Source organism: Lipotes vexillifer, unplaced genomic scaffold, assembly GCF_000442215.2.
Source record: "Lipotes vexillifer unplaced genomic scaffold, Lipotes_vexillifer_v1.1 scaffold729, whole genome shotgun sequence".
Classification (NCBI taxonomy): Eukaryota; Metazoa; Chordata; class Mammalia; order Artiodactyla; family Lipotidae; genus Lipotes; species Lipotes vexillifer.
The window spans coordinates 485,163-493,565 of record NW_006780914.1 but is presented as its reverse complement, the minus strand read 5'-3'; the positions used below and the strand labels follow the sequence as shown (position 1 = coordinate 493,565).

Sequence of the window (8,403 nt, the reverse complement as noted above, 5' to 3'; positions counted from 1 at the left end):
GCAAAAGAACAGCAGCTTCTAAATTTGAGCAGGTTTTTTGGCTATGGAAATAAGACAGAAGTAACCCTCACTTTATGCTACCGCCTATCTTACTACTGAATTCATCTCATCACACCCAGTGTTGACCTAAACACATTGACCAGAGATCCTGGTTTGAGGACTGTGTGACTTTGGGTAGGTCACTTATTCTCTGAGCTTAGCTTTTTCCCTCTACAAAACATATATAATTATAGTACTAATATTCCACGTTATCTTGTCGATTAAATGAGATAATGTGTTCAAAGCACCAGCACAATGCATGCAGTATGTGCATAAAAACTGATATCTGAACATAAAATCAAAGCAGTGCACATGCTACCATAATACTGGCATGGTTTTGTAGTGATAGGAAATTCTTCAGACACAAATGCCCAAGGGCTAAGACAAATGTGCTGTCCAGCAGCAATGAGAGAGAGTCAGCTGATTTAACAGACCTTTACAGATTCATGACCATTTTGTCATGACAGAATATTTCTTTGTTTACTCCTGGAAGTTTAGGGAGAGGCTATATTGTATTTAGCTCTGATTCCTCGCTCTTGGCACATGATAGGGATAATCATTTTTGAAGAATAAATGATTAAATATATAAATGAATGCCTATATTAAATAAATAAAAGGTTTGGGGTTATTACTGCACCTTAGGCCCTGGTCTTTACAGTATAGAGTCACAGCCGAGTGTGCTATAGCCAACAAAGAAGCCCTTAGGAAGATACCCTAAATGTAAGATTTAAATATTTGCAAAGTTTATGGGCATTTGGGCAAATGATCTATCATGAGAAATCAAAGAGCAAAGAGAGGCTACCAGGAAAATATGAGCTTTTCATTACTCCCCCTTTCCTACTCCATCATGCACACTTCTCACATAGAGTATCAATGCGTCTGTATGATATTATAAATTAAGAAGCCAAGACAAAAGAGCCTAAAAAATGTAACATTAGTATGTTCAGAGATTTTTTTTGACCTCTGTGGGCCCCGGTGAGCCTGAGTGCAAAGCACCATTTCCTCACAGGGAAGAGGTGAAATCCTGATGCATAGGCTAAAGGCATGGTTTTCCTCTCTGAGTTCTTGGGCGCTAGGCCAAGTGAATGGGCAGGAATCATTCCATTTGCAGAGTAAAATGGGGTGAAAAGCACTTCTGGCACACTTTGTCCGTATAAATTATACTTGTTTGCAATTCATCAACTCCCTCTCTCCTTTATATCCATATGTAATGTAAAGGATCATCTTTCTCTGAAGCTCCATAATGATGTACAGTTCAAAAATGTGATAGAATCAGCTAAAAGAGAGCAGATGGAAGCCTTTTTTCCCCAATATGCATATTCATAAAAAAAAAAAATAGAGAACTCAACAAAAGAAGATACAGAAGTACTTGTACCCAGGGGCTGCAGAGACTTATGTATAATAGTAAGTTGGTTTTCTGCCACTATTCATTCTTGAAACCTTTACTCATTCATTCCTGCAGTAATCATTGAAAATGCTCTGGGAAAAAGTCTGTCTCTCTATGTAACACCAAATATATTTCCCTTTGGATTTTTATTGTACCTTAGAATCCATGATTCAGGAAGAAATGGTTAAATATTTTACTAGACAAATATAATTAGAAGGCAAACTATGGAAAGGGGGAGGGGCAAGGCGAGCTTAGAACTGGGAGGAGGTGTGACTTTGACTCTTGTTTGTAATTCATCAACTCCTTCTATGTGTAAGAACTCTAAAGCCTTTGGGGACGACCCATCAAAATCAAGAGGCTTATCTGTCAGCCTCCAAATCAACAGCAGATGAATTCAAGCAAAAGAGTCTTGGGCTGGGAAAGGAAGGCGTGGACCGATTTGCCAGCTGTGTGTGCAAACTTAGGGTCCTGCTTCAGCACGGGCCTGGGATGCCTGGTTCCCTGGAGCAGGGGTTGTCCCTAGCCTTTTCTCCAAGAGATCTCGAAATATCTAAGAGGATAGTGGTGCTGGAGGAGAAAGCTCTGGTCTGGAAGGAATCTTGGCCCTTGATATTACATATCCATCTTCATAGCAGCAAAGGAGGGACCTAGACACATCACCAACCCTCTGATCAAACCCTGGCTGGGCCGGCCCCTTGGTCGCCACAGAGTCCCCACTGGGCAAGGGCATCGCGATGGCCGAGGCGCTGCAGAACCAGCTGCCCTGGTTAGAGAACGTGTGGCTCTGGGTCAACTTTCTGGGCGACCCCAAGAGCTTTTTTCCATTCTACTTCCCCGCGGCCTACTAGGCCTCTCGCTGGGTGGGCATTGCAGAGCTCTGGATCAGCCTCATCACCGAGTGGCTTGACCTTGTCTTCATGTGGTTTCTGTTCAGAGACAAACCCTTTTGGTGGATCCATGTGTCTGTGTACTACAGCCAGGCTCCAGCCCAGGTTCACCAGTTCCCCTCTTCTTGTGAAACTGGTCTAGCCAGCCCTTCAGGACACTGAAAGATCACAGGAGCAGCTCTCTTGCCCATAATGATGGCCATCTCTTCCCAGGTGGCCACTCGGACCTACAGTCACTGGGTGAGAGTGATACCTAGCTTGGCTTATTGCACCTTCCTGCTGGCGGTTGGCTTGTCCCAGGTCTTCTTCTTAGCACATTTCCCTCACCTCTTAGCATAACGCCTCACCAGGTGTTGGCTGGCCTAATAACAGGTGCTGTCCTGGGCTGGCTGATGACCACCCCCCTGGGTGCCCATAGAGCGGGAGCTAAGCTTCTATGGGTTGAGCTCGCTGGCCCTCTTGCTGGGTGCCAGCCTCATCTGTTGGACTCTCTTTACACTGGGCCTAGATCTTTCTCAGTCTATCAACCTGGCGTCTAAGTGGTGTGAGCGGCCTGAGTGAGTACACTTGGACAGCCGGCCCTTTGCCTCCCTGAGCCATGACTCAGGGGCCGCCCTGGGTCTGGGTATCACCCTGCACTCTCCATGCTATGCCCAGGTACAAAGGGCATACCTGAGATACGGCCTGAAGCTAGCCTGCCTTGTGCTGTCCACAGGGCTGCTGGGCCCCCTGGACTGGCTGGGCTACCCCGCTCAGATCAGCCTTTTCTACATCTTCAATTTCCTCAAGCACACCCTCTGGCCATGCCTGGTTCTGGCCCTCGTGTCCTGGCTGGTGCACACATTCAGTGCCCAGGAAGCACCACCCATCGCTCTTCCTACTCTAGGCGCCTCCTACTGCCAGTCTCCTTCTCACAAAGCCCACACTCCATGACCTCCACAATCTGAGAGGCAGCCCCATCCCCTTCCAGCCCCCAAAAGGCCCCTCTCCTCTTGAATTTTCTACTTTTCCCACCACCTGCTCTCAGCCCCAAATAAGGGCCTTCTCTCTCCCAGGAAGGCTGGTCTTCCTCCTGCCTTCCCTCCCAAGTCCCCAAAGAGCAAAGACAACAGCAAGACCAGTGGGTGCCTGTAACACTGTGAGGGGCTCAGAACAGCCCTAATAAAGACCTTCCACAGCTCTGGAAAAAAAAAAAAGGAAGAAGACAAACTATGTAAAAAAGTGAAGACTTCCGTGTTCCTTTAGCAGTACGGATTACAGATATTTAAAAGCACACTGTTAATACCAAACTGTATAGTAATGTTCAGAATAAAGTTCAGAATAATGAACTGTCTGGATGGCATTTAGCTATGTGGTTTTTCTCCCCTAGGTACTTTTTTTTTTTTTAATTGGGGTATAGTTATTTTACAATGTTGTGTTAGTTTCTACTGTACAGCGAAGTTGAGCTCCTCATGCTATACAGCAAGTTCTCATTAGCTATCTATTTTATACATATTAGTGTATATATGTTCATCTCAATCTCCCAGTTCCTACTGCCCCTCCTTTTCCCCCATGGTGTCCATACATTTGTTCTCTACACTTGTGTCTCTATTTCTGCCTTGCAAACCTGTTCAGAATCTAGCTAGGTGGGTTTTTTTGTTTTAAATATCTGATTACTCAGAGGCTAAGGTAGTTAATGCTTTTGTACTGAGGAAGCAGCATTGCTACTAGAAATTTTGTTAAGATAATGAATATAGTATCAGGTGATATTGTGAAAGAAACTAGCCATAAAAGAAGTGCTTTAAAAAAAAGAAACATAAGAAAAACATTCAAAGAGTGGTTATGAATTTGGGCAGATAACTAAAGAATTGGTATTCATACTAAAATTAGATGTTTCTGACTTCCCATGTCACCCTCACTCTCCACATGTGAATCCCTAGTATCCACTCAGGGAAGCTAACCTGTATGGATCACATTCTTGACCTGTGTCTTCAGGTTCCTGTTAGGCTCAATGAATGGAAAGTCCCATCAGGAGACTGAAGGGAGAGAGAGGAGTGAAGTCAGGGTATTTGTTTTCTCCATGAGGTCACCTTGTGCTGGCTGTCCCCCTGAATCAACGGTCAATAGTCCCCCAAAGGTGACTTTTTGTAATGACTCTCTTTCCTTCAAATTCTGATAACTGCTCCTTTCTCTCATCTCCTGAGGCATATATTTAATAACAGCTCTGTGGCTGTTAGCTCTCACTACCTACACAGCCCTTAATGGTTCCCCTACATTTGTAATTAGTCCCTTTATAAATAAGCCTTCCTTGAATTATCCTAATTTTATTGTGCCATCTGTTTCCTGTTGGGAGCTGGGCTAGTGCACTGATCCACCACAACTGCTCATGACCTCCAGTTACTTAGGTCATGTTCTTGAGTCCAATGAGCACTGCTCTGTTATTCCAGTGCAACTGCATTTACACAGTCACAGGTCACTTCTATCTATTTCAGGACCAACCTCCATCCCTGCTGACAATCAAATAAATTCAGGGTAAAGCATTTCCACTAACATTACCAAAACTCATGCCCTTTACTCTTTCAATCCCTCATTCATCTGTTTCATGGGGCCCACCCACGTATTTCTCCTTTTCCCAAGCAACTAAGAATCCTTGGAATTGGGGTGACTGGCAGCACATAAATGGAGGTTTTCATGGTGCAGTTCAGGCCAACCTAACTGCAAGGAACTCATATTCTATCTTTTTCTAACAACTGAGCCCACAGTCCATTTTGCTATGAAACATAGTGTCATTTCTATTAGGACAATATACCATCTACCAACATTAACATCCATCCACCAACTATGTAATAGAATAGAATGAAGCTAGTGCATATTTTCACTGCTTGCTACCTAATCAGAAGTATCTGACATTAATATAATTTTTGTTTTTTTAATAAACACGATGGCACATAGCTACTGGAACTTTACTAGCAACTTTTCATTGCTAAAATTCTTTAAGTTATATTTCATCTACAATATCATTCACCAACATTGGTCTCTCTTACACAAAGCCTAAGGCCTCAATCTCTGAAGAGAGTTATTGTAAAATATGGATGCCCAGATAATTTGCATGATTAATGAAAATATGTTTTAGAATATTAAACATTTAAGATGTTAGCATTTAGTAGGCCTTCAGACAGAAGTTAAAAGACTATTAGAATGATTGATGAATTGCTACAGTACATTAGCCCTCAGAACAGGGAACGTGCTAGAGGACATTTATGTAACTTCTTTGCACTCTTTTTTTTTTCCTTTTTTCCCCCCTCCAACTAAGCTGTCCTTTTGTGACCTTGATTCGGTTGTAAATGACCAAGCATACAACTTTGCAAAATTCTGAAGACTTGAAAATTACATGGAAAGCTATTGACAGGGAGAAAGAAAGCAATTGTATTAGCCAGGGCTTTGTACATGATATCTGCCATGGTAGGAGATGAATAAAATGTGTTGAAGGAATAAAACCTCTTTTTCATGGTTCAGAGGGTCTTACCTCAACACAGTGGAAAAAATGAAATAGAGAATTCCTCCCTGACTAGTGGCAAGGTCACTGACAGTTTAGCTGTTCATAACGAGGGAATGTAGACACACTTATTCTTTCCATTTGTTAGGAACTGTGTTTCCGAATGAAACTCCACATGCTGATGTCTTTCTAGATCCTTTTATCTTTGATTGCTGCACAGCTTATCAGTACTTATTTGGTCATTTATTTCCTCCTTTTGTTATATTTACAGATGAAATATACCAGAAAGGACTGTCAAGGAGGTGGGTAAAAAGTAAAAAGTAAAATACCATTGAAAAGGTAGGACCACAAGAAATATCAAAATAAATTCTAAAGGTAGGTGCAATAACCTGCTTAATGGCCTTGCTTTGGGGGAGACAATTAACATTAATTTATGTGAGGTATTATCATGAAGTTATGAGCTCCCTTTCTGAGCCTGCTTCTTTAGGCAGCATTTTCCTTAAAGTGTTATTTAGTTTACAGTTCTCCAACACTCACTTATACAGCACCCTCGTTTCTGTGTTGGTGACCATAGAGAAACGTACACTATTATACATCAATTGGAATCCCACTACATAGTCATTAACGCAAAAGTGAACAGGGAAAAAGTAGCAAGCTGAATAATTGCCCCCAAAGACAGAAGATTGTAATCCATGGGACCTTGTAAATGTTACCTTATTTGGGAAAAGGGTCTTTGCAAACGTGATTAAGTTAAGGATCTCAAGTTAGAGAGTTTATCCTGGATTATCTGGGTGGGCCCTAAATGCAATCACAAGTGTCCTTATAAGGGAGAGGAAGAAAGAGATTTGACACGCAAAGAAGAGAAGGCAACGTGAAGACACAGCACAGATTTGAAGATGTTGGCTTTGATGATTGGAGCGATGTCTTCATAAGCCAAGGAATGCTAGCAGGTACCCGAAGCTGGAAGAGGCAAGGAATGGATTTTCCTCTAGACCCTCCAAAGGAAGTGTGACCCTGCAGACATGCTTTGGATTTTGGTCCAGTGATACTGGTCCTGGACTTTTGCCCTAGAGAACTAGGAGAGATAAATTTCTGTTGTTTTACATTATGGATTTTGTGTTAGTTATAGCCACAGGAAACTAATACTAATACAGTAAGGCTGAACTAAACCATGTTCAGCCTTAAAGAAAAGCATAGTGACCCCTATTCATGGTCATTACTAGTAGAGCATGGGAACAATTATATTATTAGCAGCAAGTTTAACGCAAAAGGATATCAACATACATATCCCTTGAAAACTATATATATAGTATTCTTCTTTATTTGTACATGTGTTGTGTGAATGTATTCAAGCAAGCCTTTTTTGTTTTAAACAGGACAAAAATCTCCTTCAATAACATAATGAATTTCTGAATATGACAGTTAAGTACACACTATTTTTACCCTTAAGATGTTTAAGATTTCACTTAATAAGAGTATGCTTTCTTTCATCCCCACCTGGAAGGAACATAGCTGTTATGGGCTAAAGAGCATAGTTTAAAACGTTCTTGCAAAACAAAAAATCCTGATTTTGGTTTTATTAAGACAAAACTGTTCCTTTAAGACTTGGAAATATTTATTTTGCTGAAAGAAAAATGATATTTTTATTTCTTAGTTTCTTCATTAAATGTTTATTGAACATGTTCTAGGTGCCTGGAAACTCTTCTCAGCCCTGGGAATACCAAGATGAATGGCAACAGCACCTGTTCTCAAGGAGTTAAAAGTTTAGTGTGCTCCCTTGGCAAATGTGTAAATAAATAAATCCCTATGTAATGTGATACGCTAGAATAGCACTATAGGCAAGTGGCGTGGAAGCAGGATTTAAAAATAAATCCTTCATTTCAGAATCAAATAATTCTATGAGCTTGAGAAGAGTTAAACTCTGCCTAGGTATATGCAGTAGAAAAATAATTTAACACATTACATTGGAAGAGTTTCTTACTCCTTATTTTGCTGCCAAATGCTTGGGTCATTCATGGTCAAAATCATATTCAAGGTTATAGTAGACAAGATTCAGCATTTTCAGATTCTGGATAACAGAATTAGCAAATTATAGTAATTTTCTCATGGTTTCAAAAACAACTACTTGTACAATAAAGGTTGCTTAATTAAAACTTACCCAACTGAAATGCCCATTTATCTGAAACAAATGTTTGTGCTATAGACATCAACCAACTCTTCACATGAGTAGCTAACAATAAACAATGGAATGATGCTCGATGAATATCAATTAAAACAAATTGCTCCCAATAAACTTTGTCCTAAAAGAAAAAAAAAACACCCTGCATGGGCACATGTTCACGCATACACACACACACACACACACACACACACACACACACACACAGCTTTGCCATTGTAACCTGTCTTCTTTAAGTTTAAGGTCAGTTGCATTAACTGCATCTTAAAGATTGTACCTTCATTTTTTCATTGAGCCTAGTTTTAGTCTCTGGTAAGACATGAGTTTCAGGTAGCACCAGATACATAATAGGAGATGGCCAGAGTGCTTAGAATAATGGCCCAGTATGAAATGAAAATGCAAGGCCCCTTGTTCAAAATTATTAAGAATTTTAAGA

General features: G+C 41.0%; 1 pseudogene; it reads left to right on the top strand.

Annotated features, from left to right (window-relative positions):
- The first annotated feature begins 1,083 nt into the window (after window positions 1–1,083).
- On the top strand, window positions 1,084–3,246 carry LOC103086450 (glucose-6-phosphatase 3 pseudogene; annotated as a pseudogene).
- Window positions 3,247–8,403: the final 5,157 nt, after the last annotated feature.